Consider the following 22,988-nt stretch of genomic DNA (forward strand, 5'->3'; position numbering starts at 1 on the left):
TGTTTAACTGGATATAGAAAAATTGCCTTTCTATAATATTAACTGACTTTTCTTTATGATTTGGCTACTGTATCAAGAGAACTATTTGAAGGGAGGACATTGGTCATTTCTGATGAAACAATAAGACACTGTCACCTTAAATGTTTAAAGTAAAGGCATTCAGCAGCGCAGCAGCCCATGCTTCATATCTCACACCAAGACATGGCACGGTGTCTGTTAGCTCAACCTTTGCACGTTGGCTGAGCTTCAGTTCTCATCTTTGACAGCCCCCTTATCATGCCTCCTTCTTGACACGTACGTCAACTGCCATCTGAGGTGGTATACTCGCTTGGTTTTCTTCCTGGCCTGCGATTTTTCTCTTATCTCTCATCTTTAATATTGATTCTCCCTAATCGTCCTGCTCTAGAGCAAGTTCCCTGAGAGTAAGAGCTCAGATCCCACGGCTTCCTGGACACATTCACCTTCCTTGCCTCACCCACGTACACCTCTCATATTTGCCCATCTTCTGCCCAGACCTCGATTCCTGTATCTAGTCGATTACAGGTTCTACCTAGCATCACTTGAACATCTATCTAACGCGAGTCTCAAATCTTACAGATCCTAAACCAACTTCCAGACTTATGCCAGAAAAAAGTTCTTGCTCAACGCAGTCATGCAGAATCCCTTGCTCTTCTGCTTTGGGGTGTTTAAAGCTACCATCACCACCCCTAACAGTCTTAGGGGGTGTGCCCGAGATAACACAGAGATCTATCGTAGCACCTCAGGACCTCACCTCAAAGACCACCTTCTCAGGAACTCTCTTTCTGTCTGTGCTTCCCAAGACTGTAATGTGTCCCTTTTCTCTCTGATATAACTACACGCCGCGACTTTGTTGTTTTTAGTGTTCTAGAATATAACATCAAGCTTTTTAAACTCCTGGTGAAGCCCCAGCTCCATCACCAATAAGGCAACAATCTATAATGCCTGGATGAATAACTAAATACTCCTTGTCTCTTTCCACTGACAAATATTCATGACCTACACAGTTGTAAAGATACAGGGACCAGATCAGTAAGACCGAGGCCTAATTGCAATTGAGTGTGTTTGTCTGGTATTTCCTGCTTTCTAATGGCTGTACAACATTCTGCCATCTGACTCTACTTGGCATAATTATTAAACCTTTGGCTTGTCACAGGCTAATTCATATTTTTGGCTATCACCAAATTTCTGAAAATAATCACTTTCTTTACATGGCTATCTGATTATAGCCTCATACTATATTTCCTGAAAAAAAATACACACTTAAAATGTTATGCACACACCATTCACCTTCCTTTCAGCAATTCTGAATCAATGAATGCTAACCCAAACATACTAAAGCAGCATTATTCAGAGAGTGGTCCACAGCCCTTGCCAAAGGGCAAAATTCATCACTGGTCCACAAGGTGGTAGGCAAAGGAATTGAGAATAAACATTTAGCAAGGCAATTATTTTTTTCTTCTTTTTAGGTAAGGTCTCCCTATGTAGACCAGGTTGGCCTAAAACTCACAAAGATTCACCTGTCTCTACATCATGAGTGCTGGGATTAAAACTGTGTGCCACCATGCTCAGCCTTTCATGTATGTATGTGCGTGCACACAAACATAACATAATACACATATCAACACATACATAGAAGACTTCACTTCCATGCTTTTCATTTTCTTTTTCTGGGTTATAGTTTATGGTTTTTAAGTCAAAAACAGACTGAGAAAAATGAACTATTTACCACAGCTTGAGGAAGGAATGATATTTTATAGTCCTGAATTACAGAATCATCTTCTTAACTCTCACTTGAGTCACCAAGACTATACCATTATTGCTTTAATTTGCATTTTAATTCTTATGCCTGTCTGTGGTCTCAAGGCACTGACCACATTTTCAATACTTTTTTTTTAGCTATCTGTTTCATGTTTCCACATAACTCTAATTAGGTACTTACCTTGGAGAAGATTTACTTTAAAAGTTCTTTGGACCTGAAGGGTATTAGTTTTTTGCTTAACATAAAAATTGCAAATATCTTCCCAGTATATTGTATATATTGCAATGGCCTGAGGTGGTTTTTCACTGTCCCAAATTTATAAAAATAAAAATAAAATGCTTCAAAGCCTTTGTAATCACAAAATTGAGGCATTCTTCCACTGTTTCTATGGTGAGATACCTTCCCACTATCACATCGAGACTGTAAGATCTCTTTACATCTAAGCTATACTTACAATCTGCATTGTTACATGCAGATTTGACTCCTTGGATGCTTTAAACAGGGTGGTAGAGCTCCTGCTGCAGCCTTCCAGATGACACCTTTCATTAAATAATTCATTCTTTTCCTACCAACCTGAAATATCACCCTTATCAGGTACTAAATTAGCACAAGTTTATATCTAAAAATAGATTCTCCAGATTTTATTCGTCGGTTTAGCATTGTGTGCATACCCCCTGCCAACGGGGCTTCATACACTATAAATGCCAGGGTGCCGAGTGGCTCTGATGTAGTTTTCCTCTAATCTGCAAGGCAAGACAGGTTCATCCTTCTAGATGAATCATTTTGTCAAATTCCCTAGTTCTGATAGGAGTGGAACTAAATATATGATGTATTTGAACACAATTAATATTTTAATCTAACTGCACTGATTCTGGCTTCCCAAGAATAAGATATTTCTCTTTACTAAGTTAAAACGGATTTCATGTCCTAAAACTAAGTTTTGAATCTTCCTCTGCTTAACAGCTAGACATTTCTAGATAAATTCTTGGCAATTCTTGCACTATTTTGTGTTTTGTACTGTGATTATTATTAAAAGTGAAAACTTTTACTTTATATTTTATAGTTCAATTATCAATCAATTTTTAATTAATTTATTTACTTTTTTCTTTCTTTATTTTGTAATTTGTAAATAGTTGCGATCTACCATATGCATTCTGGAATTAAACTTAAATTTTTAATTTGACTCAGGGCCTCTCTATGTAACCCCAACTGGCCAGGAACTCACTTTGTAGACCAGCCTGGCCTGGACTCAGACTTAGAAATCTGAGTGCTTAACCCTTGAGAGTTTTAATTAAAGGTATGTGCCACCATGCCCAGCTACTTATTTAATTTATAAAAAATAAATAATAACAAACAAAAACCCTACAATCTTAAACAACAATGATAATATTTGCAATAACTTTTTAGGTAAGTTTAAACACTCTATTTTTTTTCAAATCTTTGTTCGTCCAGTTAAGAAAAACCAATAATAAAAAATAAATAATAACAAACAAAAACCCCACAAATTAATCAACAATGATACTATTTGCAATAACTTTTTAGGTGAGTTTAAACACTATATTTTTTTCAAATCTTTATTCTTCCAGTTAAGAAAAACCAAACACATGTAAAATGTATCTCAGGTATCAGCACAATTGAAAACTAATACACTAAGCATAAGTGTAGTCTCCAATAATCTAGTAAAATATATAAACCATGTGGTCATATATTATTTTGTAAGATGGGAATTGAGAGGTCTTAGAAGGGGACATGAATACAACAGAAGGACAAACGGCACAGCAAGTGGGAAGCCTAAGGAAGTTCTCCACATGACAGGTACAGTTTATTTTGATTGCTGGATGTTAAGATGGGAAGATATCAAAGTGACAGTATTCTAGGAATAGAAATGTATAAATATCCAAAGGAGGTCAAAGTTGGGCTGAAGCAGAGAAGGCAAAAAAGGGAACAGAGCAGTAAGCAGGTCATTTGGAACACAAGATCCACCTCACTCGTGTCTGACAGAAATGGTGAACAAAGCTTTGCTTTGAGGAAAAGAATCTGGAGACAGATGCAAACCCAAGGCAATTTTGAACGACTGAGGCACAAAATGGAACAGTTTAAAAATGAGATTCCCAAGATTCAGACATCCATTCCCTTCATTGAACACGGGGTCTGAGGGTTGGAGAGAAGGCTCAACAGTTAACAATCCTGGCTGCTCTTCCAGAGGACTGAGGTTTGGTTCCCAGCACTCACATGATGGCTCACAAACTGTAACACAAATTCGAATTGGTCTAAATAAAAACCCAGAGTCAGATATCAGGGTCAATGCTGAAGATCAGAGAAGGAAAGGAGCCAGCCAGTAGAGTGACTTTTACCTCTACCAAACTCTCAGACCAAAATGGGCAAGATGCTGTCTCCACGAATCCTCAGACTGAACACCATGTTTTCCTGTCTCCTCCTGCCTTATATTCCTCTCTCTGCCCAGCCGTATCCCTTCCTGTCTCCACCTCCCTAACGCTGGGATTAAAGATGTGTGACTCCCGAGTACTAGAATTAAAGGTGTGAGTCACCCCACCTGGCTCTCTTTCTCTTTTAGACCAGATCATTTTCCTGTAGGCCAGGGTGGTCTTTAACTCACAGAGATCTGACTGTCTCTGTTCTGGGATTAAAGGTGTGAGCCACCACCACTGCCTGGCCTCTATGGCTAACTAGTGTGGCTAACTCCACACTCTGATCTTCGGGTAAGCTTTATTTGTTACAGCACAAACAAAATATCACCACGTACAACTGTCTGTAACTCCAATTCCAGGGGATCAGATGTCCTGTTCTTACACGTGGCACACAGCTGTCCACGTAGACTAAGCACTCATACAGGTAAAAATAAGAATAATAGTAAAATGAAAGGAAGGGTAAATGTCTGCTCCCTTAAGGCCAGATGTTGTGACTTATTCAACAAACTAACGAAGCAGAAACAACACAGGCCCTGTCCTCAAGTCCTGACATTACAACAGTGCCTTTTTTTTTTTTAAAGCCACCCATCTCTCAGGACACTTTGTCCTGCAGCTCAGCTAGTGTATGAGGAAGTCCCCGGCAGCCCACAGGGTACTTCACTCCAGGCTGTTTACAGCAAGGTGCAAATATAAGAAATGATCCCCATCACAGAAGTGTATCCTCTGGCATCCAATCAAAATCCTCCAGGGCTTTCGTCTGAGCCAAACTCCACCCGACCTGCACGTCTGAAGCCTTTACTGTTGTAAGCACTCAGAACTGGCTTGACTTGATGTACAACAGTAGTAAGTGCAGCGATCTAAAGGTCAGTTCAGATCAATGAGGGAAGCAGCAGTGAGAATGGGAGAAACTGACGTCCTGCTAATCGACACTGCGAAGACGCAGTCAACAGGAAAATGGAGACTGATTAAAATGACCATTTCTGTGGGCTTTTTTCAGCTTTCATTTCTTACCATATTCACCCTCATTGGACAGAAAAGGATTTTCTGAATAAGTCGGTTTTCCACTCCTTAACAAAATACCTGAGAAAACTTAAAGGAAAAAAGGTTTCTATTGGCTCGTAGTTCTCAATGTTTCCAGCCATCATGGTTGCTCCCTGAACCTAACCCCCTCGCCCCACACTTTGCGCCTAGAGCAAAGCAGCACACTATGTTGGAAACACACTGCATTAGAAGCTCATTACCATATGATGAAAACACAAATGTTAAAGTATGCAGTGGGGAGGCAGAAACAGGTGGATCTCTGAGTTGAGGCCAGCCTGGTCAAGAAGAGTGAGTTCCAGGACAGCCAGGGTTATAAAGAAAAACCATATCTTAAAAAAACAAAAACAAAACAAAAAAAGCATGAATTGGTGATCTAAAACTTCCTATCAGGCTCCATTTCTCACAAAACACTGAGGCCTCAGAGTCATCATCTATATTCAGTTCTAGGAGGAAAGATGGAAGACAGGACACAGGCTTTCCTAAGCACTGCTTTAGATCTGACATACTCGGCTCGCAATCTGTTGGTGAGGCCAAGTCATCACAAGGAAGGTTACTTCAGCAGCCCCCACGGCTGGACATCTGGACACTGTTCTAACTCACATGTCCCTGGGGTATCAGTTTCACTGCAACGCACATCCCTGACACTTACGGAATGTGAACAAGCCCCTAAAGACTTTATCTCCAGAGCAGGCAGCCTAGCCCTGGCAAAACTACGCTTGGGATAAGGAGTTTCCCGATGGGGGACACACACAGCATTGCACAGCAGCTGCAGCACTGCAGACAGGATGCAGACAGTCGTGCAGCTACTGTGTACACCAAAGCAGGGAGGAAGCATAAAGAGGGCACAGACAATATGCCTAAGGATTTACAGCCTAATGTAGAACAGAATACAAAGATTTTTGTCCCAGAATGCAAACAAAACAGGGACAGACCAACCTAGTCACAGGGATCAGGAATTCAGGGGCTGTTCACAGACAGTAATTTTGATTAGATTGTGAGTGTGAAAAACAAAATTATAAACATGACCCCCACAAAAGATACAAGTTGTTCCACAACTAAATCGAAGTGGATTGTTTGAAATGTATGCCGTAAAGGATGTTTCTTCCCATAAGGAATGCCAAGAGATCCAATCTGAGTTATAACTGACTTAAGGAGTCACTGATGTACTGTTATACACTATGCGAGTGTTCCACCACAGAGCCACGTCCCAGCTGAGGAAATGCTGAAATTTAAAGGACCGTATTTGGAACAGGCCTTTGTAGTGGAAGGCTCTTACCAGCTCAGTATGTAAGAAGTATACTGACTGTAGTATCATAAAGGAACTTCCTCTACTGTCTGCAGTCACTCAGTGTCTGTAAACCTTGGCCTGGGAGATGTATTCACCCAATGTGACGACAGGACTAATTATTAACATGATAGAGGTCTAGTGGAGCGGCTGTATCTTTTACATTGTGAATCTGCTTCCTGTAAGTGTGCAGATTCAAAACCCGGCCAAGGCCAAACCAATTGAAAACATATTTTCAGTTTTCATTCACAGTTCTGGTTTCATAAATCCCAGCCTACAGCACACAAGAGAGACTAGAATTTCTCCTTACTAAGGCCTGTCACAGACTCTAACCTTACCCTGCCTTTCTGTCTTCTAATTAGCGCCCCCCCCAAAAAACCCTACTGACTTATACCATATCCACCAAGTTCGTGTGATCCTCCTCGTCATTCTAGAACCACCCTGTCTCATAGTCTAAAGAAAAGAATACTACATGGATAGGCAAGAAGACTTTGGCCAAGATAGGCCTTGCTGGGAATTAAGTCATGCCTCTGTAATCAAGTCTCCATAAAAGTCCAGAAAGTTTGCACTTGGCTGAATACTTCCAAGTTGCTGGAAGCAGGCAGGAGTAACCAGGGAAGGCACGCAAGTTTCACGGCCCCCTCCTCGTCTCTCACCCTAGGCATACCTTCGTCAAGAGGCTGCAATGGTCTGGCCCTTGTCCTAAAGGTTCAGTTTCCAGCCTGTTGGGTTACTTGGAAGACATAGATTTTAGTGTGTGTTGGGGGTGGGGGGTTGTCCATCACTGGGAATTGCCTTGCAAGGAGTTAAAGAACCCTTTCCCTCCCAGTGTCTGTTTCATCAGGGCCATGAGATAAGTGGGTTCCCTATCATGTTATCTTGCATCCTCAGAGGCCCAAAGCACTAAGACAAATGGACCATAGAGTGAAATTTCCAAAACTATAATAAACCTTTCATCCTTTTTAGTTGATTTTCTCTGTAATTCTGTAATAGTAACGGAAAGCTAAGTAATAGAGTCCTCTAGTAAAGATTGCGCCCCTAAGTAGCCACCTTTCTCACAGATATGTGGCTCTTTATTTCTGAATGGTGCTCAGGACTGGTGTTGGAGAATGAGAAAAAGCAGCTTTCCTATGGACACAGATGCCCAGCTGTCTCGAGTTATATCTGGTGGCAGAGCACATACATGAATTATTTATGGTAGCAAATATATAACAGATAGGCCTAACTTTGCTGTTAAATGGGATTAGCATTTCAGCTTTAATGAAGATCAATGCCTAAAAACCCGAGTCCCGAAAACCACACTTGTGTAATTCAACAGTCTGCCTCTCACACTATCGGCTCTGTTCTAATAAGAGCTTATCAGACATGAGCCTCATTCTGGAACTGATCCACACTTTGTGTCTATCATCCTTGATGTCCAAATCCACAGAATAAAACAGTAGGGAAAACGTAATCACCTTCCTAACTTCATCATAACAACGGCACAGTGAGTAGTTGGCCTATCGCAGACACGTGAAGGCCGGCTTGGGCGCTCATCTCTGGTCTCCGCAGTTCACAGGTGGAGCACACTCGCGCGGTGCTCACACGCCAATGCTGAGTTAACACTGCTGGTTCCGTTCATCGTAAATAAGGCAACTACTTCGACTCCTCTGCTTCCAGTTCCAGGATTAGGAAGTGATTCTTCCCCGCACCCTTTTTTCTGTTATCTAGTACATGCTCTGATTTTCCCTTTCACTACCTAGGGGTAGATGGATGGGTTGTAAGATGTGGGCAGACGCTTCAGGAATTCTCAGGCAAGCAGAACTGAACTTGTGCCTAGTGGAGATGTACTAGGATGGACACTGGAGAGGAATAACTAAGCTCCTGTCAGCATCACAAATATGTCATTATAAACAAAACAGGGAAGGTCCCCACATCATGACTTCTCTGCCCAGAAGCTTGCAGAGATCCACAACCTCACCATCCATAGCACACTAGGGTCATGCACGTCATGACACAAGGCCAGGATGACCACTGTTTTTTTGGAAAACCCTAAGATCTGAGGAATCCATGATTTAGTGTGCCAGCTTGATCCAGCAACCACCCCGTAGCACGCATGCCTGGATCTTCCTTGGTATCCTCAGATGTCTTCCTGAACATACACTGTCTTCAGAATCAAAGCCCCCAAACATGACCAGGCAGGGTGGGAACATGGCTGCCATCCCAGTAGAGGTGAAAGCATTGTGATTTAGAGGCTAGCCTGGGCAACACAGAAAAACTCTTTCTCAAAACAGTAAAAACTAAACAATTAAAAGGGGGTTTTGTTTGCGTGTTTGTTTGTTGTTGCTTAAATTAAGCCCCAAAATACTCTCTGGAACCTGGACAATAAGCAGATGTCATTCATTCTGCAGAGCGAAAGGTGTCAGATAAAAGCTAAGGCAACTGTCAGGGTAACATTAATTCTGTCTGTGAAATTCAAACATCTGTCAGAGATGATGAGATGACAATAAAACACTTTCAGAAACACCCCCACCCTTGTTATAGTCACTAACACTAGACAATCATAACTCATGCCCTGAAAAGAGAAGTCCTACCCCCAAAAAAAACTACAGCTAAGCCAGTTTGTGTTACACATCCATAATCCCAGCACCACAAAGACTGGGCCAGGAGCATCATGGGTTCAAGGCGACTTTGAGCTATATGAATGAGAAATGAAATTCATGCCCTGGCAATGCTGAAGCACGCATGGGCAGTCCATACATGGCAGTTCTGTTGAACTTGTCCATATTGGGCTTTATCGTCTAAGTTGATGAGGACAACTGACCAGGTCTCTTCCTCAAGAGAGCATCAGATCTCAATACAGAGAGTTGTGAGCCACCATGCGGTTGCTGGGAATTGAACAGCAACCTTCGGAAGAGCAGGCAGTGTACTTAACTGCTGAGTCTTTATCAAAGCCTGAAAAAGGTGAAGATTTGACAAACTGTATTGGCCAACACCATCTTATCTTTCTAAATCTCGGTTTCCTAGAAATACTTCCCCCAGGGAAAAGGAGGGACCTATTTAATCAAGATGGGCTTGATATGTTTCAATATAAAAATGTGTGTACTGAGGGTCTTTCTTTATAACAGCTCACACGCATGGGCGCTGCAGCCATCAGCTATTCCTGTAAAATAGTTATTCTTCACAAAGCCTGGCAGACACGGATTGTAAATTGAGTAATTTGATGTTTTGATTCAGCTTCCAGTGGTATATATTAAGGGCATTAAAAAAAATGACTTCTTAAACAGTTCGGGTTGTAATTATTGAAAACAACAAAAAAAATTAACCAAACGTTAATTCATTATTTTTTTTAATGCACACACACCGTTTTAAAGAAACATTGCAGTATAGGAGTCTGTGTGACAGAGACACCGCCTCTTCCTGGAGGGGAGGGGCTGCAGAAGACCTGCTCTCCACTGGTGACAAGGCTGACGCACAGCCGTGGTGGCCTCGGTGCTGCATACTCCTTTCCAATCACAAAGAGAAGCCTGAAAACTAGACTTCAGATAGCTCCTCACAGACACGTAGAGGAAACAGCCAAAGACTTCTGTTCCCAATGCCTTGATTTCTGAGAAGCAAATGGATAAAGCCAGGTGGAAAACTAATCAAAGGCAATGAGTTTTTTGCAAAACAGAAATTAAAACACTGACTGCACACCTATTCCAATAGTAAAGTTCCAAAAATGTTGTTGAATTCCGTCACATCAATGGATAAATGGAGACACAAATGTGTCAGACTCCACTTCCACCTCGATTTCCCAGTGGGAACACTGAGTAGGGAGCTGGGCAGGGGCAGGGCCAGGACTGGGCGGGGCTGGGTGGCTAGAAGGTAACAGATCTTAAGCCTCCCCTACCATCTTTTCAATTTTCACTGCCAATGCAATGAGCTCCACTCATGGCCTTTATTTTTCTTAGTTAAGAATCTTGACCAAGACAAATATGTCAGGAAATTTAAAAGATCAAAGTTATGATTTTATTTTATACTTAAAGTAAATGTTTGATATAAAAACCTGAATTTCTGGGGGCTGAGAGATAGCTCAGCAGTTAAGATCAGTTATGGCTTTCCCAGGGGACCCGAGTTTAGTTCCCAGCATCTGCTTCAGAAGACTCACAACCACCTGTAACTCCAGTTCCGGGTATTCAGTGCTATACTCTGGCTATAACAGGAAATCACACTCATGTGCACATAACCCCCAGACACACACACACACACACATATACACAGCATTAAAATAAAAACAAACTTTTTAAAAATCCCAGTAACTAAGGAATACCAAGTAAAACCTTTTTCTTCAATTATGTTGACTAAAGTATTTTAATATTTTGAGTAAAGTAAGTAAATGGTTTAGTTTAATGCAAGCTAATCATCTTATGCTATGTTATTTCTAATCAGATCCAACTGAAAAGGACAATGGAATAATGCCCATAGGCTTGTACTTCTGACTCTGACCCTGAACCTGGCCATTCAAATGATTTATAGGTTCTGAAACAGTGTCTGAGATTCTGACCCAAGAGATCCTGAGGACCGGAAATGATCCCGATGAGTCATTTCCAGGAGCGGGCACTCCAGAGGAGTGTGTAATTCAGGAGCCACCTTCTTTGCAGGCAGATTCTTTTTGAACCTGTAAATGAACAAATCCCCCACACCATCTTACCAAAAGGGCCAAGAACCCAACCCCGCGACCACGACAACCTCTGCCAAGAGCCCCCAGTTTGAGTTCCACCCTCTGGTCACACTTAGCTCCAAACTCGCTTTCATTAAAGCAGCACAATTTCTGAACGGGGTCCCTGGTAAGAGAGCTGCATCTGGGGCCCTTCCTCTCCTGCTTTTCATAGCGCTGGATGTCAGCCAGTATTACGATGACCCACAGTGTGAGCAGAATACATGGGGAGGGCAATAGCTGCCTATGCTCTTTTCTAAAATTAAAGTTGCAGGCAACCTCTGTTAGCATAGAAGCTGGGGCAGCTTGATGGGTGACATGCGAGCGTGAGCCATGACATGGGCTTTGGACCAAAGGATGGCATAGTAGCCAGCTGAGATGGAGCTGCTTGTCAACTTTCAGTAAAACAGGCCCAAATAGTAGTATGACACACAGGATTTACTTAGGGTTCACTAACAGGAAAGAGTGATGGGGTAATTTAATGGAAGATGATGGACTATATTTCTGAAAGTCTGCAGTAAAACTCAGACTGCAATCTATATATATTTAAAGTTTTGCTTAATAAAACGTCTTTTCAATGGTCATCCCATAGAAGGTACGTGAAAAGATGAAGACATGTATAATCAAAACTATAACTATTTTCTGGTTTCAGACACTCCATAAAGAAAATAGGGTGGAAATTAAGAAAATAGTCCAATAAAATAATCAATATTGAACATCACATTTGGAGAACTTAATGTCCTGGCGACAGCTTTAAAGCTTCAATCCAGTGTCCAAGAGCAAATCAGAAAACACAATAAATAAGATGTTGTCTTAGTCAGGGTTTCTCTTGCTGCGACAAATCACCATGACCAAAACACAAGTTGGGGGAGAAAGGGGTTTATTTGTCTTATACTTGCAGATCACAGTTCCTCATTAAATGAAGCGAAGGCAGGAACTCAAACAGGGCAGGATCCTGGAGGCAGGAGCTGATACAGAAGCCATGGAGGGGTGCTGATTACTAGCTTGCTCAGCCTGCTTTCTTATAGAACCCAGCATCAGCAGTCTAGGGATGGCAACACCCATAATGGGCTGGACTCTCCCCCATTGATCACTAATTGAGAAAATGCCTTACAGCTGGATCTCATGGAGGCATTATCTCAGCTGAGGCTCCTTCCTCTCCAATGATTCTAGCTTGTGTCAAGCTGACACACAAAACCAGCCAGTACTTATGGCTCAATGGTTAAGAGCACTTGCTGCTCTTGCAGGGGACCAAGATTCGACTCCCAGAACCAACATGTCGGGTCCTATCATCCCTAACTCCAGTTTCAGGAGATCCAACACCCTCTTCTGACCCCCTAGGGACAGACACATAGAATACATATTTTTCAAAAAGAATAACAAGCATATATTTACTTGCAGGAAAGCTTTGATTTTTCAACTATCTCATGATTATTAGAAATGGCTGGTAGTAAAATATACCTTTGATTAAAGTAAGTGGGAAAAACGGATAAATGACCATTACTAATACTAGCAATGTGGTATGTCTTATGAACAAAATTCTTTGTAAATAAGAAATCCGAGAGGAAACAACTCTTTGAAAAATGGTTTATTGGTTCAAGCTCTGGGAACCACAGACACGAACTATTAGATGCAACCTGCTAATGCTGGCTAAGTGATCTATGGCTGGGAACAGCTTCAAAAAAAAAAAAAAAGCAATCCCTGGATTATTCCATTGATTTTACCTAAAATTTCCAAGAGACAAAAAGAGGTCATATGAGGCCAAAGCCCAGCTGTTACAATAGGCAGGGAGAGTCACACGCCAAGTAAATACAACCTCAAGGTCTCAGAATATGACTTACTGACACTCCATCCTCACCCCCCACCTCAGACACCACTGCTGGAAACCTAACCCAGACAGAAAATAAAAGGCAGGATTTATGTCATGATTTGAAGTGAGTCTGTACAGCTGTACCAGGTCTATTTCAAGCCAAACCAGCACAAATATCAAACTAAGGCCCCTCTAATGCTCAAGACCCAGCACTGAATCCTAGCATTCAGGAAGGGAAAGGGGAAAACTTTCCAGCAAGGTAGCAGATGGGAAACCTTATCAATGCACTCTGGGAAAGGAAGCAGTCAGCATAATGTACAATAATCCTTATTCTTGCAGGAGTCAGTAGCTGTAAAAGAAGTTAGCAAGCCAGGTGAGATTTCCAGGGGGAAGCAAGCGACAGCTGGGGGCTGGAGTCACTGCCAGCCACAAGCAGCTGGGCTAGGTGGAAAACCCCCGGGGAAGTGCTGCCTCTCGCACACGGCAGTGCTGATGCCACAGACAGATGGATGATCAAGGACTGGATACATAATGGGCAGGGAGGTCCAGGAGCTGAAGAGGCCAAAGCAGATGCAGGGCTTGGTTGAGATCAATGAGAGCCTTCAGAAGGCAGCCTCTACCTTCCCTTCCCCTACACACTGGCTCCTCAGAAAGGCTCAAGGGAAGAACTGCATCAGAGCCTTGTACACTTCCTTACACACCCCTTGGCGGGCCTTAAGCACGACTAGAACACGTGGCACGCTCGCCCCTAAGGACGCCACTAAAATCAGAAAGAACTCACAGCAATAGCTCTTGTCCTGCCCTGCCCTGCCCTGCCCTGCCCTGCCCTGCCCTGCCCTGCCCTGCCATGCCCTGCCCTGCCATGCCCTGCACAATGGTACTGATCCAGAGAGAGCATCAAGAAGGAAACTGAGGATCATAGCTGAACTCAGGGAATCTAGGCCAGGAACTAAGTAACGGGACTATACTGGATAGTGTTATGTCAACTTGACACAAACTAAAGTCATCTGAGAGAAGAGGAACCTCAACTGAGAAAATGCCTCCATAAGATCAGGCTGTGGGCAAGCCTGTAGAGCATTTTCCTAATTGGTGATGGATGGAGGAAGACCCAGTCCACTGTGGGTGATGCTATTCCTGCACCAGTAGTCCTGGGTTCTATAAGAAAGCAGGCTGAGTAATCCATGAAGGGCATGAGTCAGCGTCTGCCTCCAGGTTTTTGCCCTGTTTGAGTTCCTGTCCTGACTTCCGTCAATGATGAGCAGTGGTGTGGAAAGGTAAGCCAAATAAACCCGCTCCTCCCCTACTTACTTTTGGTCATGGTTTTTTATCATAGCAATAGTAACCCAACTAGGACATGGACTAAGCCCCAAATCTGGATTAACACATTTGAACTCGAAGTAGAAACTGCACCTCGCTTACAGTTTCAGAGATTCAGTCCATTATCATCATGACACAGGGCATGGCGGCATGCGGGCAGAATTGGTGCTGGAGCAGCTCAGAGTCCTACATCTTGCAGACAACAGGAAGTCAACTGAGATACGGGCAGTATCCTGAGCATAAACAACCTGAAAGCACAGTGACATACTTCTTCCAACAAGGCCATACCCACTCCAACAAAGGCATACCGCCGAATAATAGCACTCCCTATGAGATTATAGAGGCCAATTACATTCAAACTACCACACTGTCAGTACAGGAGAGAGAACTGCCCATGATATAAACAAGCTGAAGAAATTTATGACCGCTAAGTCAATATTCAAACCAATAGAAGATGTCTGGAGGAATCCTTGGCGAGAGACAAACATATTCGGGAATGACTAATGCCCCGCAGAAAACAAATACAAACAGGAAGACATCAAGCAATCAGCGACACACACCTGTCAATAGTAACTCTAAATACCAATAGACTAAACCCCCCAATCAAAGAAAGATGAGCAGACGGACATTAAAACAGGATCCATCTACTTGTTGCCTAAAAAATGTGCCTTCTCATCATAGGCAGAAACAATCTCAGGGTGAAACAACGGAAAGGGAGGGGTCTTCCAAGCAAATGGACCTAGAAAGTCAGCCTGGGTCACTGTTTTAATAACTGAAAAACTAGACCTCAGGTCAAAATTAGAAGAGATGGAAAGGGTCACTTCATAATGAATGAGGAAAGAATTCATCAAAAGAAAATTACAGTTCTAATCAGATATGCACTGAACAAGGGTGTGCCAGTAATTTCGTAAAACTAAGGCACATTAACTGTAACGCAGCAACAGCAGGTGATTTCAATACCCAGCTCACAAGCGACAAAAAATAGCCAGGGAAACATCCAAGTAAAATGACAGCATGCATCAAATGGACCTAACAAGCAGCTACAGAGAAGCCCACCAACCATTGCACAACACACGTTCCTTTTGGTAGCCTATGAGAGGTTCTCTGAAATAGATCATCTACTAGGACCTGAAGCAAGTCTTAATACGGGGAAACTGAAACAATTCTTTGTATCCTGTCTGATCACAAATAAAACACAGAGAAAATCACAAATAAAACGAGAGAAAGTGCAGAGTCGGCACAAACATGGAGATGAATGGATCACTGGAGAAACCAAGAGGGAAAGCTTGGGATCCCTGAAAATGAGAGTAGAACATACCAAACCCACAGAATTCAATGAAGGCAGTGCTAAGAGGGGAGTTTATAACTGTAAGTGCCTACACTAAAGAATCAGAGACTTCAAATAAATAGTGTAATCTATGCCTTAGGGCCTTGGAAAAACAAGAAAAAGCCAAACCGTAAACTAGTAAGGCAGTAACTAAGATCAGGATTGAGAGTGGTGAAATGGAAATGTTAAAAACAACACAAGGAAATCAATGTAAGGAAGAGTTGCCTTGATAAGAGGTAAACAAACTGGCAAGCGCTTAGGACATACTGACCAAAAAAGACCCAAATTAATAAAAGCATAGAATTTATATTTTTCCTCTATATTATTGTAGTAGTAATTAAAAAAAAACTACTGAGTTTAATCCCAAATGGATTCAATGGTGCATTCTATCAGTCAGAGCTTCAAAGAAGAACCAATGCATCTCAAACTATTTCATCAAATAGGAAAGGAAGAATACAAACTCAAATGATACAACAAAAAATTACACACCATTCTATTTGATAACCATAGATAAAAATCCTCAACAAAATACTTAGCAAACAGAATTTAAGGACAAATTAAAAAAGATCTTGCTTCTGGCAGTGGTGGCGCATGCCTTTAATTCCAGCATTTGGGAAGCAGAAGCAGGTGGATCTCTGTGAGTTAGAGGCCAGCCTGGTTTACAGAGCAAGTTCCAGGATAGACTGACTACAAAGCTACACAAAATAAAACAAAAACAACAAAACAAAAAAGCCTTGCAAACTAGTTCAACCACTGTGGAAATAAGTATGGAGGTTTCTAAAATGCAAATCAATAAGCCTATCACGTGACCTGCCTAGACCACTCCTGAGTGTTTAACTGAAGGACTCCAAGTCACAGAAATGACACTTGCACATCCATGCTACGGCAACGCTGCTCACAGTAGCTGTTCTGAACCCTCTTGGTGTTTGCCAAGAGAAGAGATGAGGAAACATTGATTCACCGACACACTGGAGTTTTTATGGCTATAAAGAATGAAGTTAGGACAATTTCAAGACAGAACAATTGGAAATAATGATTATGCAAATAAGGTCAGTCTCCATAAGACAAACATTGCCTGTTTTCTAGTCTTTATTGATACATAAAGTCAAATGTACAAATGACATGAAAGTAGAAGCAAAACTGAAACAAAGGGAGAGGAAAAGGTTGAAGAGAGAGGAGCAGGGCATAGCAGACTAGGAATGCCCTCAATGTACAGTATACATGAACATGGGAAGGGCCTTAGGTGGGTGAAGGTGTGGCTCCATTGGTAGAGTATTTGCTTAGCATGCAGGAGTGTCCTACGTTTAGGCCCCCAGAACAGCATAAATGAACCACAGTGGTACTGAGTGTCAACACCATGGCAAAAGTGATCTACGCAGAATAACGGGCACCACCACTGGCAGCCCCGACCTTGGGGTAGACGCGGGAGTGCTGCTGCTCATGAATTCTGGTCAAGTAGACGTGTGAGACTGTCAAAGGAAAGGAAGGGAGAGAAGGAACGAGGGACAAGGAACGAGGGAGGAAAGGAGAGAAAAGGATAGCAAAAGGAAAACGATCTTATGTGTCTATGTATAATGTCTAAAATAGAAGTAAGAGAAAGGAGGGAAGAAAAGAGGGAGGGAGGCGAGGAGGGAGAGGGGAAGGAAAGAAAGAGAATAAATCATCATTCTCTCTATTCCTTCTCAATTCTTCCTGTCCCACAACAAGCTGTTTCCCTTCCAACAAAGAAAGAATGCCAAACTTTACAAAAGAAATTTATCTAACTTAATGAGTAAGCATCCAAATGCTGGAAAGAGGACAGAGAGGAAAATCAGAGTCACTTGGATTTATGAGGCAGGCTTCCAAATTTATCTGTGAAAAGACGGAAGGTCAAAGAAGGGAGTGTATTGGTAATAATTGGAGATGTTAGATGGCAGAGGTCAGTTAAACAAACTTTAGTTGTTTGAACTTCAAAATCACACTTCCAACAATCTACTCAAAGAGCTAAGAGAAATTTTCATTATTTTACAACCATGTGTAGAAATTTTTCACTCCTACAGCCATAATTTAAAGTCCGATTTTACTAGATTGGGAATGATCTTTTGTGAACTTTATACATTACATAAAGTAGCAACTCATAATTGTCACGTCACAAAATCGGGCACTAAATCCATTTGAAGTAACAAAAATAAAGTTCCCAGGTATGATGCCACGCCTATTTATCTCACAGTGAAAATTCCGACTTCTTTCTGCGGGGGGTGGGGGAGATATGCCAAGGCAAAAAGATCTGTGGTCCAGGTTTCCTCTGAAGCAAATGGCAGCCATGTGGCACAGTTTTGACCAGCGCACTGCCGCAGAGAATGTGACAGGAATGCATCCTCTTCTCTCTTCCCTGGGAGATTCAGGGCCATGTCCCACCTGGTGAACTGAAGGAGGTAAAGAAAAGCAACAAATCTGGCTTTTGGGTGGCCTTGCTGAAAAGCTGTTTACCTCCCGGTGTTTCGTGATAGGCGTGACCGATTTCTATGTGGTTAAGGTGGGATTTCACAGACCAGTGGAGTCTAAGATGCCACGTATGACTTGCTCTTCCCTTTGCTGTGTTCTCGGAGGCTGCCCCACTTCTGCTGTGATGCTCTGCACAACTGTCCAGGGATGGGTACATAATCACTGCCGACCTCAGCAGCAGCTCGGAAAACTATATATATATATCTTATATCCAAAGGCCAACATGCTGCTAACAAACCCTCAAAAGCAACAGGCCAAGTCCACCAAGCTATGCTGTGCCCTCCTGAGCACCATGGGATGGAAAAGAATGATGATCAAAGGAAAAGTATCCAAAATGCTCTTCCAATGGCCAAAGAAATGTGAAACTTCAGGTTTCAACAGAGGTTTCAACAGAGAAACGCAAGTATGCAAGGACATGACTAGATTATGGCACAAACAAAACATCACTAACAAACGCAAGAGCTCAAAGACACTGCTGAGGGCTTAAGGGATAACCTGACTCAAAGGCCACTTCCTGCTTCCATGGGTCCCAAGGCACCAACCTTCTTTAGAAGGTAAAATTCTGTTTTTTAATGTATGTGTGTGTGTGTGTGTGTGAATAAACGTGTAAACATTCCATACACACTCAGAAGCCAGAGAACATCGGCACTGGGTATCCTCTCTTGTTCTCTGCCTTATTCCCTTGATTCTCACTGAAGCCCCAGTAATCTTCCTGTTTCCAGCTTCCAACTCCTTCCACCCTCAATGCCCCATACACCCCCATTTTTGCCTACTACTGGGGTTATAGGAGGGTGTGGCCAAACCTGGTTTTTTACATGGATACTTAAGATCTAAACCCAGACCCTCAATCATGTGCACCAAGCACCCCTACCCATCTCCCTACCCGCAAACCATCTCCTGTCATGGACTATTACATTAACTATGTAAAGCTGTGCTACATTGGTTTATGTTGCATTTGTTTAATGATGTAAAGATGTGTTGTTTTGCCTGCCTAAGACACCTGATCGAGCTAATAAAAAGTTGAATGGCCAATAGCTAGGCAGTAGAGGGATAGATGGGGGTAGTGGACGGAGAATAAGTAATAGGAGGAATTTAGGCTTGGGAGAAGAGAATGAGGAGAGGTAGCTACCAGACAGCAAGACACAGAGTAGGATGTAAAGAATGAAAGAAAAGTAAAAGGTCCCAAGGCAAAATGTAGCTGAAGAGAAACAGGTTAAGTTATAAGGGCCAGCAGGACAAGCACAAGATAAGGCTGAGTATTCATAACTAATAATGAGTTTGTAGTGATATTTTTGTGTGTTTTAACAAATAAAACTTGCCTGAAGATCAGAGTGCCGAACTTAGCCAATAGAGGCCAGGCAGTGGTGGCACACACCTTTAATACTAGGACTCAGGAGACAGAGGCAGAACCATCTCTGTTAGTCCAAGGCTACCCTGGGTTATACAAAATTGATCCAGCCTATAAGGGAAACATAGCTCACTCAGTGATTCCAATACCTGAGATCCCACACCTTTAATCCCAGTACTAGGGAGGTGGAGACAGGAGTGATATGGCTGGGAGGAGAGAGGAATATAAGGCAGGAAGAGACAGGAGCTCACTGCAGTCTGAGGACGGGATCACCTCTTCGGTCTGAGCATTGGTAGTGCTAAGAACTCTCCAGTGGCTAGTTGCTCTGTTTCTCTGATCTTCAGCATTCACCCCTGATAGCAGACTCTAAATTTTTATTATTAATTCGTGTTACATAAGTCTCAGTGTCATGATTTGGGAGTTGGTTGGTGGCCCAAAGAATGCCTACCACAATCCCCGAAACACAGAGGACATAAAATCCCATAGTGACTTCTCACTCCTCACATTGGCACAGTGTAAACTTCTAGAGCCCAAGAAGCTGGCAGTAACTATCAATAAATGTTAAATAGCTAAATAAGTAAATCAATGTATAGATTACTTTTTAAGAGGCTTTATAAACAATGTACAATCTTCCAAAAGAAAGAAAAAGTGAGTTGCATAAACAGTTCAACTGAAGCAGCACAGTATTTTAATTGCTGGATGTCTCCAGTAAGAAGGACTCTGCACCCACAGCAGCTAGTCACCACCGAACACTGTTTGGCACTTTCCACCTAGCTTTTCATTTGGTCTTCACAGCTCCACAGTCCCCAGCATCACCCTGCAGATGGGCACATATTTAGAGGAAGCTGAAGAGAATGGCTGAAGCCATTTACCTGGTAAAAGGCAGACCTAAGGAAGGTCAGTGTTCATGTTCCGTTCCTCCGCACCTCCCGCTTCGGTCTTTTATTAAAACATTATTTGCAAACTACACATCGACATTAGCCCAGGAAACATTTGCAAGAACCTTCATGTAATATATGGACCCAAAAAGCACAGTTAGCATTTGCCACATCCTAAGGCAGACAGACATTGCTGCACATGACCCTGACAGGGATTTACCAATGTATCTGAGCAACCATGGCATGCTTATGAAAAAGCTACGTGTCCAACCTAGACAAGCCTAAGGTTTCAGTGTCCCTGAGAGGTAAAGGACCCATTAGAATCTGGATCTTAACTGTCTCCCATTGAGTTCAAGTCTTGGTCCACTCCCCTCAACAACTCCTCACCCCTACCCTCCAAAACACCCCCCTCCCCAGGGCACTATGCTGAGAGTTTGGAATCCTTAAGAAGGCGCATAGTAAGAGGTTTTCAGATCACTGGTCTGTGTTTAAAGGGCACAATGGAACTCTAATACCCTCCTTTCCTCTCCAGGTTCCCCATTCCCACTCCCCTTCCTTCCTAGTCAGGACAACAGACTTCTTTGATCAAGCATTCCTGCAGCGTCCTTTTGTAAGTTGCCAGGTATGTCAGGTATTCTGTCACAGTCGCATACAGATTGCACAGATCCCTCCTCATATACGATGCCCAAACACTACAGCACCCCTGTCACAGTTGGAGAACAGACACCAAGACCCTGGAGATCTCTGAACCTGGATGGCCTTACAGATGAAATCCACCATTCCTTAGCTGGTTGACCAAAGCGGTGGGAGACAGTGAATTCCACCGGGCCAAAATCAGGGTGGGGGAAGTCACCAAAGAAAGACACATTTCAAAGGCCTATGGAACCACATTTCCAACGCTTTTCCTTGAATAAATGATACCTCGTTAAAGCTGATGAAAACCTCAGCGGAAATATTTATCCAGTCAACATGGTAGTGACAGAAGCTGTTAGGATAACACGCACACAAACACACACAGTTCAACAACTTCATCAGTGCTCATGGGGAAGAAACAGACTCTCCACCCCCGAAACATTTGCTAATTATTTTGACACAATATGTGCATTCTACGCGATCTGCTACCGAAGGGAAGCGTGAACGGCAACACATTAGCCAGAGCCGGCTGCTCCGCCACCAGGTGATGCCACCCTGCAAGTCTGCAGCAACGAGGAGCGTTTCTCCAGGTCGGCAGCTCCGTCAAAATAAATGCCAAATTCCCGTGTGGATATAAAAACTGAATATGTTAGAAGCCAAATTTATTTGAAATTATTAAATGACAAGGCATATTTCCATTGTTTTCTCCCCCTTTCTGTTAGGTATCTCTACTTTTAAATTTTTCCACACAGGGAAGCTTTTTATAAAAAAAAAAAAAAAAAAAAAAAAACCTCAATTCAGGGTGATGTGAGATTTTTGTTTGTTTGTTTTTTCTTGTTGTTGTTTACCTCAATAGAATCTTTCTTTTAAGAGATACACTTTCTTTCTTTTCTTCCTTCCTTCCTTTCTTTCTTACATTTCAATACTTTCCCCACAAAACAAAGCGGGAAGACATGCTCTCAAATGGCACCCTGATGCTAAGAATCCTTCAGCGGAGTTATTTCTCTGTGTCTTCAACCTCCAGCAAAGGCAGAGTGATTTTAAAAGGTCGAATCACAAAGAACGAGGAGGAAGACGGCTTTCAAAGGCAGTATCTGGTGCTCGCTTCGGCAGCACATGTACTAGAATTGGAAGAATACAGAGAAGACAAGCATGGCCCCTGCGCAGGGATGACACTCAAAGCACTATCCGGCAAAGGAGATGAACTCTGTTTTCAGCTTCCTTGTCAATCTCAAACTACAGGCTTCCTGGCCAATTGGATCCTTTATGAAAAGCTCACCTTGCAGCCTGGAAAACAGGCCAATGGCACTGATGTTCCCCTTCACCTTAGAGCCTGCTGTGGGACAATGGTCTTAGACCCTGTCACTTACATTGTATTGTTTTAGTAGAATGCTGATTGGCCAGTAGACAGGCAATAAGTATAGGTGGGGTGACCAGGCAGGAAGTAGAGGAGGGGAAACCAGAACAGGAGAATTCTGGGAAGAGGAAAGACTCAGTCTGCAGTCGTCACCCAGATGCAGAGGAAGCAAGATGAGAATGCCTCACTGATAAAGGTAACCAAACCATGTGGCTAACACAGACAAGAATTATGGGCTAATTTAAGATGTAAGGAAGAGTTAATAAGAAGCTTGAGCTAACACGCCAAGCAGTTTATGATTAATGTAGACCTCTGTGTGTTTCTTTGGGACTGAACGGCTGTGAGACTGGGCAGAACAGAAACCTCTGTCAACATGAGCCCACACCAGAAAGAAATGGTTCCGTGTACACAATAAAATCCTGAGGTCCATGTGAAATCAGCTGCCACTCAGGATACCAAGACTGGAGTCAAAGACACGTGTCTTACTGTAACTCTTCTCACGTTTCAGTTGTCTTTCCTTATTTCCTTCTCTGCATCTTAAAGTAATTAGCAATGACTGGCTTATCTCAAAAAGATGCTATAAGCAGATAATCTACAAATAAATATAAGGAGTTATACTTA

General features: G+C 42.5%; 1 protein-coding gene and 1 pseudogene across 8 annotated transcripts in view; one reads left to right on the top strand and one right to left on the bottom strand.

Moving 5' to 3' along the window:
- The window catches only part of Plcb4 (phospholipase C beta 4), a 360,990-nt gene that overhangs the window by 316,126 nt on the left and 21,876 nt on the right, over nt 1–22,988 (bottom strand). The window lies entirely within an intron of this gene.
- On the top strand, nt 22,108–22,191 carry LOC125413908 (U6 spliceosomal RNA; annotated as a pseudogene).

The sequence above is a fragment of the Myodes glareolus genome, chromosome 10 (assembly GCF_982192425.1).
Source record: "Myodes glareolus chromosome 10, mMyoGla1.1, whole genome shotgun sequence".
Taxonomy (NCBI): Eukaryota; Metazoa; Chordata; class Mammalia; order Rodentia; family Cricetidae; genus Myodes; species Myodes glareolus.